The sequence below is a fragment of the Corvus kubaryi genome, unplaced genomic scaffold (genome assembly GCF_017639235.1).
Source record: "Corvus kubaryi isolate FWS band 111438036 unplaced genomic scaffold, C.kubaryi_AGA036_p1.0 37385, whole genome shotgun sequence".
Taxonomy (NCBI): Eukaryota; Metazoa; Chordata; class Aves; order Passeriformes; family Corvidae; genus Corvus; species Corvus kubaryi.
Genome location: NW_024581127.1, coordinates 6,151,206 through 6,158,636, shown reverse-complemented (window position 1 = coordinate 6,158,636; position 7,431 = coordinate 6,151,206). Strand labels below are relative to the sequence as shown.

Genomic DNA, 7,431 nt, shown 5'->3' with positions numbered 1-7,431 from the left:
TGTGTGTGTAGAGTTATAATATGTTAATTTGGGCATTGAGCCAACGATATGGGATAAGGGGTGGAACATCTTGGGGTGACTATGATGTGTATCCCCTATCACTGCTCTATGCCCAGAAATTAATTTTGTGCCTTTCTGTGCCTTTAAACTGAGCCTGAGAGGGGGGAGAGAAAAAAACCGAGCAAACTTTTCAAAACAGTTGTTCAAGGACACAGACGCACACTCCTCTGCTTCTGCAGCAACAAGAGCGGAGGAAGCACCCTTCTTGCTTTTCAGCCAGTTTTCGGCTCCTTTTCTCCGGAGGGAGATGGAGAGGTGAACTTTGTTTTCCTGGGACTTCAGTTTTTCCCCTTCTCTTCTGGACTGTTTCAACATCAGAACACATCAGGAGAATTTTCCACTGAGGCCCTAGAGGTGGACCCACACCAACCCAGCTCCAAGGAGGAGGAGAGAGACCACACCTACAGAAGGACTCTGAAATCTTCCCAGGTTTCTTTCCACAGGGAGAGGTTTTATTATTTAGCATTATTATCCTTTTCCTGTGTGTTTTCTATCTCTTTCACTTTCCTTCGAGGAAAATTTCTTTTTTCCTGAACCTGGTGGGGGAGGGCCGGTTGTGACCTGCCTTCTATTAGAGGATATTTTCCTCCAGATTTGTCCAAACCGGCACACCAAGTCAAGCAGTTAAAACTGAAGGACACAACAGTTTCAGGAGTACTTAATCAGAAGCCCCTAGATACTAAGAAGCAAGAGGAAATATTTCCAATGTGTAAACCCAGTAAGTATAAATCTAAAGACCAAAAAAGGAAATTATTTAGCTATTAGAGTCTCATGTAGACATATTGTAGAAACTAAGGTAAGATGAGATAACTGCTTTGGAAGCAATAAATAGCACATTAAAATGAGAGAAAATTAAGCAATAAATTAAATTGATGGTAAAGAAACTTCAGCCTAAATAAAAGGGTAGCTTATTAAAACATGAACAAAAGGGTCCTAGGATTTATTATACCAAAACCCCCAACAGTGTCAACATGTTGATTTAATTTGTGTCAATTTAAGCAGGTATTATGCCCTGAAAACACTAGCATGATATTTTGCGTGCAAGATTTATGATCCTTAGGTTCATGGAACCAGGAGTCCAAGTTTGTTACATAGCTTGTAATCTGAAACTACAAGACATTGGCTCTCCTCTCTCACATTTAGGTGTTAAGTGGTAATGCATAATAAACAGTTCATTGTGATGACCACCTCAGCTTCATGAACATAGAATGAATTGTGTCCTTATTGATTCATGTCAGTGTCAAGGAAACCAGTAAAGAAGATTGTCCATCCAAGCCAAGTAAAATAATTTAACTGCCAGGAAGAAATTTCTTCCTATATGTCAATAGACACCTGCAGAAGACAGGAAATGAGATACTGGTCCAATGTCTGGCTGCTGATCACTCAACCTACTAGTAACAACAAATCTTATGCTAGATACAAATCTTGGTAAGTCTTCTAGGGAAAAAATCTAGTAACAGAGCAGGAATCACAAAATGCTCTTGAAATAATGGTAATTTGAAATAAACTAATCATTCAATTTTAAATGTGGAATAATCATAAAAGCATAATATATTTCTATGGTGGTTTTACTTGATAAATAACAAATCCAGACATTTCTTTTTACCAAGCCATCACTTAACTAATTCTAAATTAAATATTTCTAACAAAGTGTTATGTGCACAGGTTTATGTCTAAGTACAGCACATATTATTTCTAATAAGCAAGGGTAGCCGCATGCAATGAGAAAATAGTCATGCCTAAAACAATTATAGTGCGGGAAAACTACATTGTTGCTACCTGAAATGACAGCTTAAACAGAGACAGTGTAACCTGAAATAGTGTTTCACTTCTTAAAAAAAAAAAAGTTATTTTAATAATAGGCTGAAATTTGAGAAATCTTATAAGAAATACAATGTACAACTGATAGTTTGTCCACTATCCAGTAAAATAAATACAGTTAGGAAAAAAAAGTTTTGCTATTTTGTAATGGAGAACAGCAAGTGTACCTTGTGTGTACAAAAGAAGAAAAAAAAAAGGCTGAGATAGATAGGACTAATGTGGAAATAGTTTGTACTTCCAAATTTTATAGTTGCTTCCATTAACAGTTCCAAACCTTTTTGCTTTTTACTTAACCATTTTATTTCTGATCTGAATAAAGACTTCTGGGCAAATGGCAAAGGTCTGACACTACAGAGTCCTCTCTTGAATGGTGCCTTTATCACCTACCAGAAAGAAAAGTGAATAAGAAAATATTAGTATTTATTATTTTGTGAGAGAAATTAAAAATTCTAACAAAATATATTTGTTTGATAGTATCTTACTTAGTCATCTTTATATGGTATATTTATTATTCTGGATTGCTTGTTTCATTTATATTCCAATTTAATTTAACACCACATCTTGAATCTATATAATAGTTAATGAATCCAAACTCACCAGAAATACAACATGAATAATCAGCCAATAACTAAAAAAAAAAATAATTTCTATTAGGTAAAGGAAGTAAAGCACTGTATAAATTATTGTACTCTCTTTCTTCCTGCACCTTAGATGACTTATTTGCTGAAATACATAGCAGAGTTTCTTCTTCTCAGGAACCTTGGGGCAGCAGTTACTGGATAAATTTCATAGTTATTATATAGGGCCAGAAAGCAGATATGTAGAAGTTAGTAGTTTCCTAGGAACACTTAACGGAGAACTTTTTTAAAACTATATTCACAAAAAAAGACGAAATAATAAATAAGATAAATATGATTAGTTCTCAGAGATGATCAGGCTCTATGAATATATTCAAAAAAGTATTTCAGCACCTAAATTCAAGAGAATGATCCAAAATTCCAATGGAATATGTAGGCACCTTGCTTTCTAGCAATAATGTTATTACTACTGCAAATTTCTTAGCTATGTCTTTGTCTGGTCCTATGCATATCCCAAAGTATATCTCCTTTGGGGGAGCAGAACATGACAATGTCCAGCTTGTGTCTAAGAGAACTTGGGATTTATAAAGCAACAGTCCTATTACCCGTGTCTCCCTAAAGGTGCATTTCCAAACATGCATTGACAACTGTGCGTCGTACATAAAACACAGAAGCAGTAAGAGATGCACCTGCCTATATCCATATTTTTTAATATAACAATGGGTAGAAATGAGAGATTTGATCTCTGTGATTTACACCTCCTGGAAGTTCAACTCACACACAGGCCTGTGAGGAGACAGCAGCAGCTCTAGATTAGCCTGTAGGAGAGTCAGCAGTCAAAGAAGTGAGAGTTTATAGCATCTAGACTTTTAATGATCTCTTTCTTTTCTGTGTAGGTTCATCACTATGCTTTCCACTGAGAGAAGTTATCCCAACTTAAAAGGCAACAATGAAATATTTTGGCAGAACTACTTTGTCAATTAATATATCTTCTTTCTTCCGTTGACTACCTATTCTCTATCTTCTTGGAGTTCAACACTTGGGAGTCACTGAAGACCAACTTCCATAGATGTCAAGGGTAACTGAGTCAACAATAAGAGATGATGGCATTTGATGCATCGTTGAATGTAATAGTTTCTGCATTTTCTTATTTCTTCTTCATCTTTATCTACTGGACCTAAATTATATTCAATTGCATCATTTCCAAATTATTTTCTTTCTGTGAAAAGTTCACATATGGTAATTTTTTTTTACTGTGTGCTAATAATAATTAGACTTTTTCATGCCTTTATGTTCAAATCTGAGAAGTGACACAAGATAAAATACTTCATTCCATTATTTATTTAGTAACAGAAAAAATACTTCAGTTTTAACTTATGATACAACACTTTACTTGCTTTCTGGGCCTGAATTTGGAAAACCCTTTGAGAATGTAAACCTTGATATATTGTTTAAGAAACAGTTGTCTACTGTTCTTGAGAAACAAGATCTTCTCTTTTGTGTAATACCTGTTTTAGCAAATTAAAGACATATTTTTACTCACTTATTTGCCTCATAGATTGGAACTGCTGGACAGACACGTAGCAAACAAACAGGCTTTACATGAGAATTTTAGAATACTGACTGAAATATCCTGCACATATACCTAACATACAGTAGATGTACTGTTGGATGAGTTACGGTGTAGATACACACAAGGGAACTTTGGCTTTAAGGTTTGGTAGCTGAGGAGAAAGATTTGCTGTTGTGCAGTTCCTCCTCTACACAATGAATTTGTTCTGAATCTTTATCTCCACTTGCATCAAAATACCCACAAAATCATTCAGATTGTCTCTGAACAGCATTGTGAGCTGCATTTCTGGCATTTCATCTGAGTAGTGAGAGTGTCATCAAAGTAAATGCAGCTTTTTCTGTTGTTTCCCTCCCCCTTTCAAAGCTGTTAATAGAGTTCAACTGTTATCCTAAACAGCATTTACCCTCCAAACACTACATTAATTTCATGCATAAAAGGAAGATGTGTAAGTTGCTCTCTGTGAGACATGGAAGGACTGGCAGAAGGAGTAGCTGTGTGGGCTTAGCCAATGTATGGTGCCATCAATACAGTTTTACATGGAATGTCACAGGAGCGGAATTAGACTCATGCCAGGTGCTGTTTGGACATTTAATTTTGTTATTGTAATTTGTATATCTGTCTACTAGGGACACAAGAGAGAAAGAAAAGGAAGGAATCTAACAAGGGTTGTCAGTTCAGGCCCCACTTTATTCTTAGTGACAAACCTACCTCACATTTTCTCTCAGATTTCACGTGATAGCTTAGAAGTGCAAGGGCAGTTTCCAAGGACATGTAGCATTTCCTCTATTAATCTTTTTTCTCTTTCTTTTTCTTTTTTTTTTTTTTGACAAAACTTACAAATTTTCACATTTATCCACAAATGGTTTTTTTCCTGCCCTCTGTATGACCAGAACAGCAAAAAACATACTTGCCAAATGGCTCATCTAAATTGTTTCCAATTGCAACTGCAATAATTGTCCATTTATCTTTTTTGTTCAGGGATCCCAAATCCTTTTACAAAGACTTATAATTCAAGGAAGTTGAGAAGGACTGGAGAATAGAGACTGAGATATTTAATCTCCATTTTTATGCAGTTATCAATCTTCTTTATGAGAATTTTAAGGCTCCTCTTCCATGAAATGTTTGTACATGTAGCTGTTTTCCCTATACAATGTTGAAACATGGGTACTAGATAAGGTTTTAGGTGTTGCACAGAAGTTCTGTAAGGATCTACTTTTGAGGTGGTAAAGACAGTAGGAAAAATTCAAACAGCAGCAGAAAAAAATAAAACCTTACGTTCAACCCTTTTCCTTGTTTTTGTGTTGTATCTGCTACTATGTTACTAGCTTAAATTTATATTCAGTTCATGTGTAGCACATACTAGGACATTTTCTATCCTCAACACTATGTTTTACTGTTTTGTTTCATAAACAACTAAACCAATGAAATAGTACTGAGTGAAAAGATACTTCAGAATTTAAGAAAAGGGGAATAAAGTTTCATTCTTTTGCATATGCGTTTCATTCTCTTTTAAAAATGGAACACAGATACATGCCTAGGGTCTTCCCAACTCTCATTCTGCCAAAGAGAGAACTATGTATAGACCATTTTCCAGGCTTTCCTAAAAGTTGGATCTGTCATAGTAAATATAGTCCACATGTCAAAGTAAGCTGTACTTTGAAAATTTCCATGTTGCTGGCATCATCCACATCAGTGTCTTTCTCGGCCTCCACTTTTCTTCTGTTGGAAACCAAACAGTGGCCAGATGGACTGGAGTGCTCAGGTTCTATAGCAACACCAAATCCAAATACAGTTTGAGCTTCCCAAGGGCTTTGGAGAGTACCCTTGAACCTCAAAACATAGTCATAAACTGAAGTTACAAGCCTGCTTTAGTGTCTTAGCTGTATTGAGTGGATTGTCTGATGCTGTCAGGTATCAAACACCTTTTTAAACACTAGGGGAGGAAAAATGTCTCCATTCCTCCCTCTGTCTGGAACTCGAGTATCTAAGCCCTAACCAATATGACTGGTTTATTAACAAAACCCAGATAAATCTTCTACAAGTTACAAGACTGTAAATGGCATTGTCTCATATTCTACTAAAGTTTGGGAAAGAAAACCAACCTAACTTAAACATTCATTAAATTTCTAAATGAAACTTCAAAGCAATAGTAAAGAGGGAGGAACTGTAAGGATTAGTTTCTGCCTATTAATATTACAAATAAACACTTTACACTAAAAAACCCATACAGAAGTATTTGAGTGACTACAATTCACCCTTGTAAAGAAAATTTATATCCCATAATGTGCTATATATAGCATGTTGAACAAGACAATTCAATTACAAGAGCAGTCCTGGTTGCTCTCTTTGGTTTTTTCCCAAGTCTAGCTAAATCCTTCTCAAATGTGAGTTATTTTATATATTTTTTTTAAACCTGAAGAAATAAAATCTTTCTAAAACTAAAATATTTTCAAAAGGAGTCAAACATGAGGATTCTGAAAAGTACTTTGTAGTGGGGGTCCCAAAGCAAGACACACAGATCCTATGGTCACTTTTGAAAATCTTGGCAATCTAATTTAAAAAATTTAATCTAATTTCCTGTGCTTATTTATAGAACAGAGCAAGCTAAGCCCTTTGTTGAACTGCAGCCATCCTGTGAGCTTATGTTATCAGTTATAAAAACGTACCCTGCCCCAATTTCACAAGTCCTTAATTACTCATCTCCTCCCACAGAAACCATTAACAAGTGATATATGATACATATTTCTTAAAATATAGCATGAAATGCAAAGCAAAGTGTCAGGCTGTTCAGAAGCTATGCATATTTTGGTGACTCAGAACAATGCACAACAGTATAAGGAGATTAATAAAATTAAGAGTTCATTTTCATTCCCAGTTCCAATTGGTCTTATTTAAATGCTGGGCTGTCCTAAGGTTAAAAATAAGCTCTTCTAGTTTTAAGCTTTTAAATTGTAGCTTTAATCCTTTGCCTCATTTAAATTTGATGGACTACATTAAAAATAGACAGGTTATAAATATTCATTACTTATTTATTTATTTTTTAGATGTTACCCATTGCAAACCAAGGAGGTCGGCAAAATGCAATTTGATAACTTTCCACTGATTATTTAAATATATTTCCCGCATGACCACAAAAAATTTTGTTTAAGTTTTGTTTTCATATTTCAACTCATGACTTCCTCACGGAAAATTAATTTGTAGCAAGTTTTTTAAGGAGTCCATTAGATTGCGAATCATATTGCATTTGTTGCAGGAAAACAAACATTGTACATATTTAAGGAAGGCGGATATGTGATCTGGCTAACTACAGACATAGTAATCTTACCTCATGGAGATTTGAGAACAAATCTGGATCATAGTAGAGTTAATTATATAAACCAGAAGTGAAAAAATTCTAAG

The 7,431-nt window shown here is 35.0% G+C and overlaps 1 long non-coding RNA gene across 1 annotated transcript; it reads left to right on the top strand.

The window, feature by feature from the left end:
* The first annotated feature begins 579 nt into the window (after window positions 1–579).
* LOC121668510 lies at window positions 580–5,523 on the top strand. The gene is made up of 2 exons (XR_006017407.1): window positions 580–778; window positions 3,356–5,523. It is a non-coding gene; the product is annotated as an uncharacterized LOC121668510 (long non-coding RNA).
* The last annotated feature ends 1,908 nt before the right edge of the window (window positions 5,524–7,431 follow it).